We start from the raw sequence: 13,379 nt of genomic DNA, 5'->3' as shown, positions 1-13,379 counted from the left end.
AGTGCTGACATGTGTGTCATAGGTTCACCATCACTGGCCTACAGCTGGAGGGGAGGAATCAGCAGGACTAGTGGTCTTGGACTTTTAATCTAAGGGATCCCTTTCAGAAATCATTTCAAAGTCCTTTCCAGAGCTGTTGAGGGGAACAGAATGTGATTTCTACACTCAAACATCGTATAGATGTGAGTAACTGTTAATATTCTTGATTTGTAGAAAACTACAGAACAAATAGGGCAGTAAAGTTTAAAGTAGATTATAGTTAAATGACTGACAGCTGATCTTCAATTAAAAAGCAAAAATCATATGTGGTTTTGGCTGTGCAGAAAAACTTTCTGGGCATGATCATCCATTTTGGGAAGTCAAGTTCAAACACTTTCAAGGAGATCATTGTCATCATCACAACTCAAAGACAATGACTTGACCAGAGAATAATACTTCTTACCATTTTTGGTCTTAATTATCAAGTGCCTCAGAATGAATATAAACTACCACAGGACAGCTTTAGAAGATACATGATGAAGGGGATAGAATGTCAATTTTGGAGACAGCAAGAGAAGTTCTGGTCCTGTCTGTGGTACATATTAGAGGTGAGACCATAAATAAGTCATGTAAAATCTTAATGTTCCATTCAACTTTAAGACTCCAAGTTAAATATAAGCTAATAATCTCAATAGGTGGAGGGAATTTGTGGACTGGTAGTTTCCCATAATAGTGACATCACAAGTTCAAAAAAATCACACCTCCATAGAATATAACATAAATATAAAAACACATACAAGATGAATACAATATATTGGTCAGTGCTGCTATTATACTTGTTTTAAAAAAATTAATTTTTTCCAAAGCAAATGGTATATTGGGGAAAAATTAAAATATAACCCAAATCTTGTTTTTGAAGACATCAAGAGAACACAGAATCTGTATCACTTCAAAATAACTCAAAAGCCTCAACCCTTCCAAGGCCCACCGCCACAAGCAAACTTTGAATTGGCATATTTATTATATATGTTCTAATGCCATAGGAGCAATGGCTGGAAGACTGCTGATCCCAGTCATCTTCTGCCATGGCCTCTGGTGCAGAGTTGGGACCTGCCCAACTTTCAGAAGGCTTTGCCAGCCCAAGCAAGAACTGAAGTACAGGCTGAGCAGATAAGCTCAAGATCAGATATGCCAATAATTATTGTAGTATTTATGCATTTTTTAACCAACTGACATTTTAACATTGAACTCTGCTACTGTTTTGATTAGGTTCATATCTTTTTTTCTTAATGCAACTGATGAAGTTTTTGAGTGTTGTGCTCTTAACCAGATGTTGTTACCTATAAGCCTTGTGGTTTTTATTGTGAGATCTTGCTTAGGATGATGATTTTTAGGAATTCATATGTTGTGTAATAACCGATATGACTGCAGTTGTAAACTTTTCACAGTTCTACCCATTTTTGCTTCTGGTCATGTGTGACAATCATTCTCAACTCCCCAAAGATCATAGCAAAGATCATAGCAATGGATAGCATTGTAGAATCTTAAAGCTAGAAAGGTGTTTAGAGGTCATCTCTTCCTTTCCTTCTCCATCAATATAGCCATCTCTTTTACAACATGCTCAAAAGAAAGTTAACCAACCTCTGTTTGAACATCTGCAGAAACACTGTCCAAACAACTCAAACAATTGTTAGAACCAAAACTGACTCCCATTAACTTCTATTAGGATGACTTCCTCTGGGGTCATACTGAACAAGAACAGTCCCTTTCCCTTTTCTTTATGTCAGACTCCAAATATATTTGACCCTATTGCTCATAAGTTTTCTCTTCTCCAAAATAAAAATCTCTAATTCTTTAATGCTCAACTTGCCAATTACCTTTTCAAAATGTAATACACAAAACTGGACATCATCCTTTAGGTGTAATAAGACCAGGATGGAAGACATTTGGACCACCAGTTTTCTTGATAGGGGTCTTAATAGGGGCATAAAGTTTTAAAATCTGCTTCTAGTTTCTTCCTACATTAGTAAGTTACCCAACCCACTCTGATACTTCAACTCACACCAGTGCAGTGATGCCATCATGAATCACCTTCTGTAGCTTAGGTACCTTCTTATACATCTCCATCAGGGTCAAAGCCTGGTCATAGCTGGCACAGTAGACATTACAGGTGTCTTCCATCTCCTCTTGGAATTCAAGGAATGAATTACCTGGTGGTAAATATCCAAAATATGGGTAATGGTTTTCTACTTAGTAGGCTTCTTTTGAATAGCTCATCACATACAAATAATCATAATCCCTTTTGTCAAACAAGAAACACACTAAAAGAGTACAAGTATCCCCCCACTTCACCATTGCAATTTTAACCATCACAGTTTCTATATTTCACAGGTTGGCAAAAGAAATTAAATGGTAATTTTTGAGAATTAGAGCTGAAAAGAATATATAAAAGCCAGGAGGCAAAGCAGAAAAAGTTTAGAAACTATATTATGACCGAATATTTAACCCAAATTTTACAATAAGTTATTGTAACATCCCATAAAAGAAAAAAATGCAGACTTCTTCTCTAATACCAAGGGAGAGCCAAAAAATTTTACAGTGATTTTCCAGATTACGGGGTTGTTGTTCCCCTAGCCCCCATGATGTAAAAAAGATATCTGTACTCCCAAGCAAACCAAATTCAGAGCTTTCCATAATCTGATCATAGTGCTAGCCTATAAGTAGCACCAACCAGCTTCTGTTCTAGCAGTATCTACTGTACCTCTAATCACAAGGCATCTCTACCATAAATTGCTTGTGAGTCCTGCCCAGTCTGTAGATCCTTTCCAGGATCACCCATACTTTAGAATGAGGCATCCAATCTATCCCAGTTTAGTTACTGATTCACAGATCCTGAGCAAGTTAATCCTATAGTTGTAATCTATCTTCTCTGTGGTCCCAGGCCAACAGGCAGCCTAATATAATGGAAAAGATATTGAACATGAAGTTAAAAGACCTAGTTAGGATTGAAGGTCTCAAAAATCACCATTAGGATATTTAGTTGAGTTCTACCACATCAGGTGGCATGGTAGAAAGAGAACTAATTTAGAGTTAGAAGACCTGAACTTAATTCTGGTTCAGTCACATACTAAGTATTCTGAATTTGTTTTCTTCAGTTGTTTCAGTCATACCTGGTCCTTTGTGGCCCCATTTGGGGTTATCTTGACAAAAATACTGGAGTAGTTTGCCATTTCTGTCTATTGTTAATGTTATAGATACGGAAACTAAGGCAGAGTTAAAGTGACTTGCCCAGTATTCACATAGCTAGTAAGTGTCTGAGATCAGATTTGAACTCTGGTCTTCTTGATTCCAGCTCTATCCACTGCACCACCTAACTGCCGTATTCTAATTTATCTTAAACAAATAGTATCAACCCTCTGAGTGTCAATTTTCTCAGCGGCAAAAGGGGCTAATGATTCTTGCACCAAGTTCCTCACAATTCTCAAATATGATAATGGACTGAAAGCACTGTGTAAACCAAAAAAGTCTAAATAAATGTAAGCTACCATCCTAGTTCAGGCACTCATCACCCTTTGCCTGGACTATCACATGAGCCTCCTAATTCATTCTGTTTTCTGAAGTTTCTCTCTTCTCTCTCCAACTCATCTTCCAAGATCTTCCAAGAGATTTTCCCAAAAGCACAGGTTTTTTTTTTGAGCAAGTCCCTGCTCAATAAACTCTAGCAACTCCCTGTTCTCTTTAAAATCAAATACATTCTTCTTCTCATTTAAAGTTCTACACAAGCTGTTCTTATATCATCATAAATTATTTCCTTTCATGTACTCTTGTCCAGCCAAACTGCACTCCTGATCTAGTCTGAGAAGATGAGATGGTCTTTTTCCTTGTTATGTTAACTCCCTCTACTAATGCTCTTGATCTGATCCTTTTCCAACCTTTTAAGGTGTGTTTGCCCCTTCAGTGGCTCCCTCCTTCCCTTTCTTTACCCATTCAATGTTCATTCCCTGCTGCATAAAATCACATCCAGATCTCCTAATCTTTAAAATACCTTCACTGGATCCAGCTATTCCTTCAAACTATTAATGTACATCTTTTCTCCCTTGAATAGACAAATTCCTAGTTTCTCCTCTCCTACTCACTCTTCTAATCTGGCTTCTGTCACCAATGAAACTATTTTTCCAAGGTCATAAATAATTTCTTTCTTGTTAAATGTAATGGCCCTTTTTTCAGCCCTCATCCTTCTTAGCTTCTCCCACAGCTAGAAAATCTCAAAGTTTTAGGCCACCTCAAAGGTCCTCTAGTCCAACCTCTACCTGACACCAAAAATGCCCTTTACAGCATCCATCCTTCTCTTGAAGACATCAGCAGACAGCCCATTCTCCTTTCTGGATAGCTGTAGCTCTTAATATGTTTTCTCTTACATCAAGCTTAAATCTGTCTTTCAAACTTCTACTCATTGCTAATTGTTCTGTACTCTTTGAGTCCAAGTTGAATAAGTCTAATCCCTTTTCCATGTGACAAGCTCTCAGATACTTCAAAGTAGCTAACATGTTCTCAAACCCTTAAACATCCCGAACTTCTTCAACTGATTATGTGGCATAATCTTGAAGCTTTTCACCATCTTGTGTTGCTTGATGAAACTATGTATGAGTTTCAGCTATGACAAGCAGGGTTACCCAAAATGCATGGGTCACAGTGGAGAATTCTGACAAAGAGATCCACTGGAGAATGAAAGCAAATCACTCTAATACCTTTGCCATGAATATCCCTTGGACAGCATTAAAATGGTAATAGGGCTTTTTCTTTGGCCTGTTCACTACCAGAATGAAGACCATTCTAAGCAACCAGATGGTCAACATCCCAGAAAATGTTGACATTTCTTTTAAGGGTCGGACAGTTATTGTGAAGGGCCCCAGAGGAATCTTACGAAGGGATTTCAACCATATCAATGTTGAGCTCAGTCTCCTTGGAAAGAAGAAAAAAAGGCTCCGAGTAGACAAGTGGTGGGGAAATTGAAAAGAACTGGCCACTGTGCGCACAATCTGTAGTCATGTGCAAAACATGATCAAAGGCATAACCTTGAGTTTTTGTTACAAGATGAGGTCTGTGTATGCTCACTTCCCCATCAATGTTGTTATTCAAGAAAATGGCTCACTTGTTGAAATCAGAAATTTCTTGGGTGAAAAATACATCCGAAGAGTGCGCATAAGGCCAGGTGTGGCTTGTGCTGTTTCTCAAGCTCAGAAAGATGAGTTAATTCTTGAAGGAAATGATATTGAACTTGTCTCAAACTCAGCTGCCCTCATTCAACAGGCCACCACAGTCAAAAACAAGGATATCAGAAAATTTTTGGATGGCATCTATGTTTCTGAGAAAGGCACCGTGCAACAAGCTGATGAATAAGTTGGAAAAGATACCAAAGGCATTGTCCTGAGGAGTCAATGCTTATTCAGATGTCAAAATAAAAATACTTTGTCAAAAAAAATGATAATAGGTAGGATATAAGAAGATAAACCCCTCATGTTAGAAGGTGTCTAACACATTACTGAAGAAGATCAGAAGACAACCCCGAATAGCTGCAGAAAGAATGAAGTAGCTGGACCAAATATGTCTGATGATGAAAGGAAAGTCTGATACTGTGAAGATCAGTATTGTGTAGCAACCTAGAATATAAGATATATGAACCAGTAAGATAGATATGATAAAATAGGAGATGAAAAGTTTAAATATCAACATCATTAAACTTAAATAGATGGGAATGGATTGATTTAATTCAGGTTTTCATTACATACACTATTTGGAGCAAGAATCCTTCAAAAGGAATGGAATAACCCTCATGGATAATAAAAGGATAAGAAAAGCAGTAATGGAATATAATCTCAAAAATGATGGGATGATATTTGTTTGCCTACAAAGTCAAAGTGGTTCAGTTCTATGAAGATTTACAACATTAAATGACCCTCTCCAAAATATATCACATTCATAACAAGGGATTAGAATGCTAAAACAGGAAAAATAAGATAATTGAAGTAGGGTAGAGAGGAAGAGAGTTTTTTCAAGATAATTTGCTGGTCAAAGCAGATGCAACTTTTCAACAATCCAAAAGGCAATGTTAAACACCTTGATATCATCAGGTGGTCAACTTCAAAATTAGATTGATTATGTGCTTTGCAACCAAAGGTAAAGAAGAGCTCTTTACAGTCAGTTAAAACAAGACCTGGAGATGACTGTGGTTCAGATCACAAGCTTCTTATTGCAAAATTTAGACTTAAGTTGAAGAAAGTAGGGAAAACCATCAGAAAATATAGGTATGACCTATGTAACATCCCTTGGGAGTATGAAGTGGAGGGGAGGATTCAACAGATTGTTTCTGGTAGATAAGAATGCTGATGAACTATGGACAGAAGTTATTAATGTCATAGAGAAGGCAGCAACAAAAAATATCCCAAAGAAAAAGAAGAGCAAGAAAGCAAAATGGTTGTTCTGAGGATTTACAAATAACAGAGAATAGAATAAAAGGGAAAGGAAAAAGAGAATATCCAACTAACTACAAAACTCCAGAGAATATTAAGGAGAGGTAAAAAGCTTTTTTTAAATGAGCAATGCAAAGAAATAGAAGAAAAAAATAGAATGGGAGAGACATTTCTTCCAGAAAGTTAAGATATCAAGGAGACTTTTCACGCAAAAATAGGCATGATAAAAGACAATAATGGCAGAGACTTAGCAGAAGTAGAAAAGATTAGGAGGAGGTGGCAACAATATATAGACCTGTAGAAGAAAGATCACTGATAACCACAATGGTATGCTTACAGATCTAGAGCCATGCATCATGGAGAATGAAGTCAAGTGGGTCTTAGGAAATATTGCTAACCATAAGGCTAGTGGAAGTTGTGGAATTCCAGGTAAACTATTTAAAATCTGAATGGATAATGCTATTAAAATGTTGCTCTCAATATGCCAGCAAATTAGGAAAACTCAAAAGTAGCCTGGAAAAGATCAATTTACATCCTAATCGTAAGAAGAGCAAAACCAAAGATTGTTCAAATTACCAAACAATTGCATTTGTTTCACATGCCAGCAAGGTCATGCTTAAGATACTACAGGCTAGGCTTCATGAACTGACAATTAACCAGAAGTACAGGCTGGTTTTTGAAGAGGCAGAAAAACCAAAGGCCAAATTGCCAATATTTGCTGGATTCTAGAGAAAGCAACAGAGTCCCAGAAAAACATTTTCTTTGGCTTCACTGATGACACTAAAGCCTTTGATAGTGTGGATCAAAACAAAATTTGGCAAATACTCGACAAGAGGGAAGCACCAAATCATCTCACATCTTTCCTGAAGAACCTGTGTGAGAGTTAAATAGCAAGATTTTTAATTGAACATGGAAAATTGATTGGCTTAACATTAGTAAAGGAATATAAGGCTGTCTATTGTTACTTCTTTATTTATTTTACTTAATGGTCCTTCAAATAAAATGTCAGATTGGAGGAATCAAAAACCAGAATGGACATTGCTGGGAGAAACATCAACAATCTCAGATATACTGACATCGCTCTGATGGCAGAAACTGAAGAAGAATTAAGAAACCTCTTCATATGGGTGAAAGAGGAAAGGGTGAGAGATGGCTTGAAGCTTAACATTAAAGAACAAAATGAAGATCATGGCAACTGGACTCAGCACTTCCTGGTAAACACAGGGAGAAGAAATGGCAGTCATGTCAGCTTTCATACTCTTGAACTCAAAGATTCCTGCAGATGACAACTACAACCATGGAATTAAAAGGCATGCTGCATGAAAGGAAAGTTCTCACCAATCTGAAGAGCAGAACCATTACCTTACTGACAAAGGTTTGTGTAGTCAAAACTATGGTTTTCCCAATAGTAAAGTATGGCTATGAGAGTTGGGCTATATAGAAGCAATGACTATGAGCTTGGACAGACTGCAGGAAATAGTGGAGAATAAAAAGGTCTGATGTGCTGTGGACTTTGGAGTCCCAAAGAGTCCGACACAACTAAACAATAAGAAGCAATAAGGAATTTGCAGTGGCCTATTCCATTTTGTTAGAAAGTTATTTTTCATACTGTAAGATGATCTGCAACCTTGTAACTTCCACCAATTAGTCCTGGTTGTGCTGAGCAGATAGAGTCTCTGTGCGATGCTAGAAGTATTTAAAAACAGATCTTGAGTAGGTCAAGAGACCTGGAGAGGCAGGATTAAGTACTGACTTTTAAATAGCCTTTTCTCTAGGCTCGTGATGATTCCCATATATCCATCCACCCATACAGGAAACAATCTGATGGAACTACAGACCCTGTTCACATACTCCATCACCTCTTTGCATCCTTAGTGGCTTCCTTAAGGCCTCCTGTATAGAAAGGCCTCAATCAACATGTGTTGAAGAAGCAACTGAATTTCATTTGGGACCAGATGCTCAAGCCAATTATCATAGTGATTCTCTGCTGAGCATTTATGTACTTACCAAGTAAGTGGAGCTGTTCTTCAGAATCTGCCTTTTCTAGGCCTTTGAGGCTGAGGCTGTTGACCACAATAATATCATCAGTGATGGAGAATATCATATCCAAATCTCCCTGTGGCAGCTAAAGACACAGAAATCACAATAGGAGGTCAAAAACAGAGATATGAAATCAGTCAAGGCCTTCTTTATTGAGGTCTTGATAAAAAACCCAAGCAAAGCTACCAGAAACCCTCCAAAGAAAAAAACAATAAAATATCACCAATAAGAATACCCTCCACACAAAGCTAGAAATTTATCAAAAATAAAATAAAATAGATAATATGTCAAAGCTATTCAATGTAATTCAAAAAATCAAATTACAAAATAAAGATGGAATTGAACTAAAAAAACTGGGAAACGTGATGATGAAATTCAAGAGTTTGGCAAAATCTATAATCCAATAAATCCAATAAAAGCTACAGTTGGATGAAAGATGGAAGCACTTTTTTAAACATCAAAGTGGCAGCGGAAGGAAAAAATGAAAAATAAATTTTTTTAGAAAATTATTTTTAAAAGTTTTTTAAATCAGTGTTGGTAACAATAATAGATTATGGAAGACAGAGTAAGGGGTGAAAATTTAAGAAGTGTCAAGATTCCCAAAAACTGTGTATAAGAAGATAATCTGGGGCAGCAAGGAGGCTTAACAGATAGAGTCAGGCCTGAAGACAGGAGGGTCCTGGGTTCAAATCAGACCTAAGCTATATAACTAGCTACATGTCCCTGGGTAAGTCAGTTATCGCCAATTGCTTAGCCCTCAGCCTGCCTTGGAGCCAATATTTAGTATCAGTTCTAAGATAGAACATAAAAATTTTTTCTAAAAAGCCTATCTGACCATAATGTTATATTAAATTGTACAAGAACATTTGCCGTAAATACTGAAACCAAAGAACTGAACAGGCATAAACATGATGCAATAGATGTAATTAGAGTCAGAAGACTTGGATTTTAATCATGGATTATTTACTGGACATGACTCATGACCTCACAGGAGTCACTCTTGGTGTTCCTTAGTTCCCTCATATGTAAAATGAGTTGGAAATTATGAGCTATAAGCTCCCTACCAATTCCAACTCTATGGTGCTACAATTGCAAATAGATAAGATTTCACAGGATATCAGAGGAACTTAATTCTAAATTCAATTTCTACAGACTCATTATTGTGGAGTTTCAAGGCTCAAATGACAAGGAAATTATTTTAGAAGCAACTAAGAAACACATCACATATTTATAAGAACACCAGTTCTAATCATACAAGATATCACTACAATAAAAAAATGACAGAAGCAGAAATGTACTAAGCCTAGTGATTTAAAAATATATAAAATTTCACTTAAAAAGCAATTTCTCAGCAAAAATAAGCATGTTTTTGGAGAATGAAAGTGATTCCCCTAGTAGTTAAAGGATATGAACAAATAGTTTTCAAAAGAAGAAACATAAATTAACAACAATGATATGAAATAATGTTCTGAATCATTAATAATATAATAATATATTAGGTTCTATATACCTATCAGATTGGTCAACAAAAACAACCAACAACAATAACTAAACAGTAAATTTTGAATGGCAATAGCTCCTAATATTTTGTTAACAGAGTTACTGAATGGGCTAATAATTTTGGAAAATAATTTGTAATTATTCTAGAAAAGTCACTAGTCACTAATCACCAGTCAATATACATTGATTAAGTGCCTACCATGTGCCAGGTATTCCTGCTCTGAAAATGAAAGTGTCTCTGTCTTCAAGGAATTTACAATCTAATCAGGAAAGACAATACAAAAGAGAAAACTGAAAAGCAAGTATCTGGCAGGTATGGTAAAGAAACCAAAGAGGTCTAAAAGATGCATATCCAGGTGGGAACTGAGGAGATGTGATGTTATAATTTGTCACAAAGTTTCTAAATCACTGTTAGGCATACACCTTAAGCAGGTAAATGCCTAGCCAGAGAAAATGGCACCATATTTACAAGAATATTTAGAGCAGTCATTTGTGATTACAAGAAACTGGAAACAGTGGTCATCCATCAGTTGAGAGATGGTGGAACAAAATGTATTGTAGGAAGTTAATATACCATTAGAAATGATGAATATGAAGAATTCACAAGAAATTAGGGAGACGTCTATAAACTGCTACCTTAAGAAAGTAAGCAGAATGGAAAGAATAATTTGCACCATGATCAATATCCAAAAGAAAAAAATACATCAAAGCTTTGATTAAAGCAATGAAAAATTTTGACCAGAAGGAACTGACATGTCTAACTCCTCCCCACAAAGAGGTTATGGTAGGTGATAAAATGTAAAATGAGATATATATTATGTAGTGCAAATAGGGTGCAGGTCAGCCCTGCAAGGCCTTGTTGGAGAATTTCTGACAGTTGAGAAGGGTTTAGAATTTTGAGGAAGTTCAGTTGACCCGGGAGACTCATAGAGAATAGAAGGGTCAATCTGAACTCTTTCTTTGGATTGAAATCTGACCTATATTCTGCAGCTTTTCTCTTAAAAATTGATTGCTTAAATATTTCCTTTGAATCTCCCTAACCTCCCTTATTCCCCATCTTCATTTTCCCTGCCTGAATTTCTATGAGGTTTTGAAAGGAGGGTAGATCGGAGTGTTAGTTTTAAACTTGATAGTTTAAATAGTCAAATAGGGCTTACTCTTGTTACAAATTATCTATTGAATCATTGTATCCAACTTTCCTAACCCTATTGATTACAAAACCACTTGAGAGCTGAGTTAAGGCAGGTCCTTTCTCAGTTTCACGTTCCTGTTTCCCTCCCCGACCTGAAGCTTTCTTGTATCCTTCATCCCTTCCAATCAACCCTAGAAATCAATAAACCCTCTTTGTCTTTAATCAAAACCTTTGGCTACTTCATCAGTTGATTGATAAGAGAGGGAGGAGAAGAGAGAGGAATAACATTCTCTCTGGGTTCAGAGGGATTAAAGGTGTCCATTTTGGAGGAAGTGCAATCTTAATACTTCCTCTGAACTGTTCCTTTGTAAACCTGAGAAACTGACTAGCAGCCCCTAGTCAGTTTCAAGGCATTCTTGGCTGGCCTAACCTTTGTCTGTAGAAGTGCCCTTCCTACCTAAAGGGCTTCAGTCTGTTTCTTTAGTGTCTCTGTCTCAAATCCTGCGTCCCAGGCTGTGTCTCTCAGGCTGTAGTTGTCTGCCCTTGCAACTCTTTATAGCTCCGTGTTGTATTCCCTAAACTCAGCCATTCCCTTACTTCTCCTAACACCTCAATTTATCACCTTTACCATTATACCTTCCTTATTCACTTTACTGCCTTAGGGATCCACAAACCCCTATCCACAGTGCCATATCCCCCCTATTCACTCTACCTTTAATCCCTTGCCTGCCTTATCCTCAATTCCAACCATTCCTCTTGCCTTAATTTCCCTACTACCTCTAACCTATTCCCTTAATTACCTCCAGTTTTTGGTCCCTTATCACCCCATTTCTTCAGTATCTTATTTCATTGCCTTATTCCCTATTACATCCAGCTACTACCCCTAGCCTAATCCTCTTATTACATCCTTGCCTATATTCCCTTATTACAATTATCATATATGGCCAATATGTTGGTTTTATTTAAATACTTTTTTAGAAGGTAGGGTCAGGCATATTTAGGGGGTAGGATTGAGAAATGAGCCAAAATTCTTTTTAAAGCATCAAGAAAACTTTTTTTTTTAAAAAAAGACAAAAGGTAGCAATTTTTAAAGCCACATGAATTTGAGAATTTTATGGAGGGAAGGGCCAACATTAGAAGAGCTTTTAATTTGTAGAACCAGAAAAACACAGTCAGATGTAAATATCAATGTTTTATATTTTAAAAGAATAAATAAGATGATCAAGCAGTGAAGAAGTAAAGTAAGAAGACAATCTCAGGGTGAACAAGTTTGAATCATTTAATAATTATAATTGGGAAAGCTGGCAGCAGTATATAAAAAAATAACAAAAATCCTCACCCATCCACTCCTAACCCCTGTACCAAATGTATTTTCAGATGGATCCTGTGTAAGTATAAAGACATATGAAAAGATGGAAGAATAAGGGTTAAATTAGGAGTTTTGACAAAATAAGAGAGCAGCTTTTAATAACTTAAGTTTTAATGAGAATATAGTAGAGTTGTAAATTAATAGCAATTGACCTCTAGTGAAGAGTTCATATTTAGCAAGAAGGGCTGTTCTCAATAAAACAGGAGTCCAGCGAGTATTTAAGGGTAAAAGAAAGCAGGAAAGTGGGAGGGGTGGGGAATAAGATTGGCATCAAGAAAGACATAAAGGAATGAGGAGTTTTGGCCAGGAAAGTGAGATTTGGTTTAGGCATTCTAAGGCTTAGCATTAGTACATTAGTACAACCATATGCAATAGATTGCCACTACCTTCAAAAAAGTCATGGTAATTCTGATTTTGTTTTTAGGCAGTCCTTTATTGAGCAAGCTTTACCACTTTCTGTTCTGAACTATTTATTTTACTTCTAATTATTTCCTCAGGAGATTTTATTTCATTTTGTTATCTCCTATTTCATGTCTCCTAGGTAGTCTTTGTAGAAAATCCATTAGTAGTTGTTTTTTTATTTATTTGTCTCTAGGTTTTGTTCCCCAGTTAGAGCTTTATGAATCAGGCTCTCTTCTTGCTAGACTTTTGGGTGAGGTCAACCCTGCTTGGTCTTGCCTTAAGATTCTGAACTGATTTCAACATTTTTAATTCCATAAGTTAGCCACTTTACCTCCATAAGTTACTTCACACACACCCTACCTTTGAGGTTCAGAGTGTCAAATATTCAGTGCCCTGTCTGATATCTCAGGAAAGATTGTTAGAGATTTCTAGAAGAGAGAGAGAGAGAGAGAGAGAGAGAGAGAGAGAGAGAGAGAGAGAGAGAGAG

General features: G+C 36.6%; 2 pseudogenes; both read left to right on the top strand.

The window, feature by feature from the left end:
• The first annotated feature begins 4,800 nt into the window (after positions 1-4,800).
• LOC123235785 lies at positions 4,801-5,395 on the top strand (annotated as a pseudogene).
• A 2,085-nt stretch (positions 5,396-7,480) lies between these two features.
• LOC123233979 overlaps positions 7,481-13,379 on the top strand; it is a 37,853-nt pseudogene continuing 31,954 nt past the window's right edge.

This window comes from Gracilinanus agilis, chromosome 2, assembly GCF_016433145.1.
Source record: "Gracilinanus agilis isolate LMUSP501 chromosome 2, AgileGrace, whole genome shotgun sequence".
Taxonomy (NCBI): domain Eukaryota; kingdom Metazoa; phylum Chordata; class Mammalia; order Didelphimorphia; family Didelphidae; genus Gracilinanus; species Gracilinanus agilis.
This window is presented reverse-complemented; position numbering and strand designations above follow the sequence as displayed.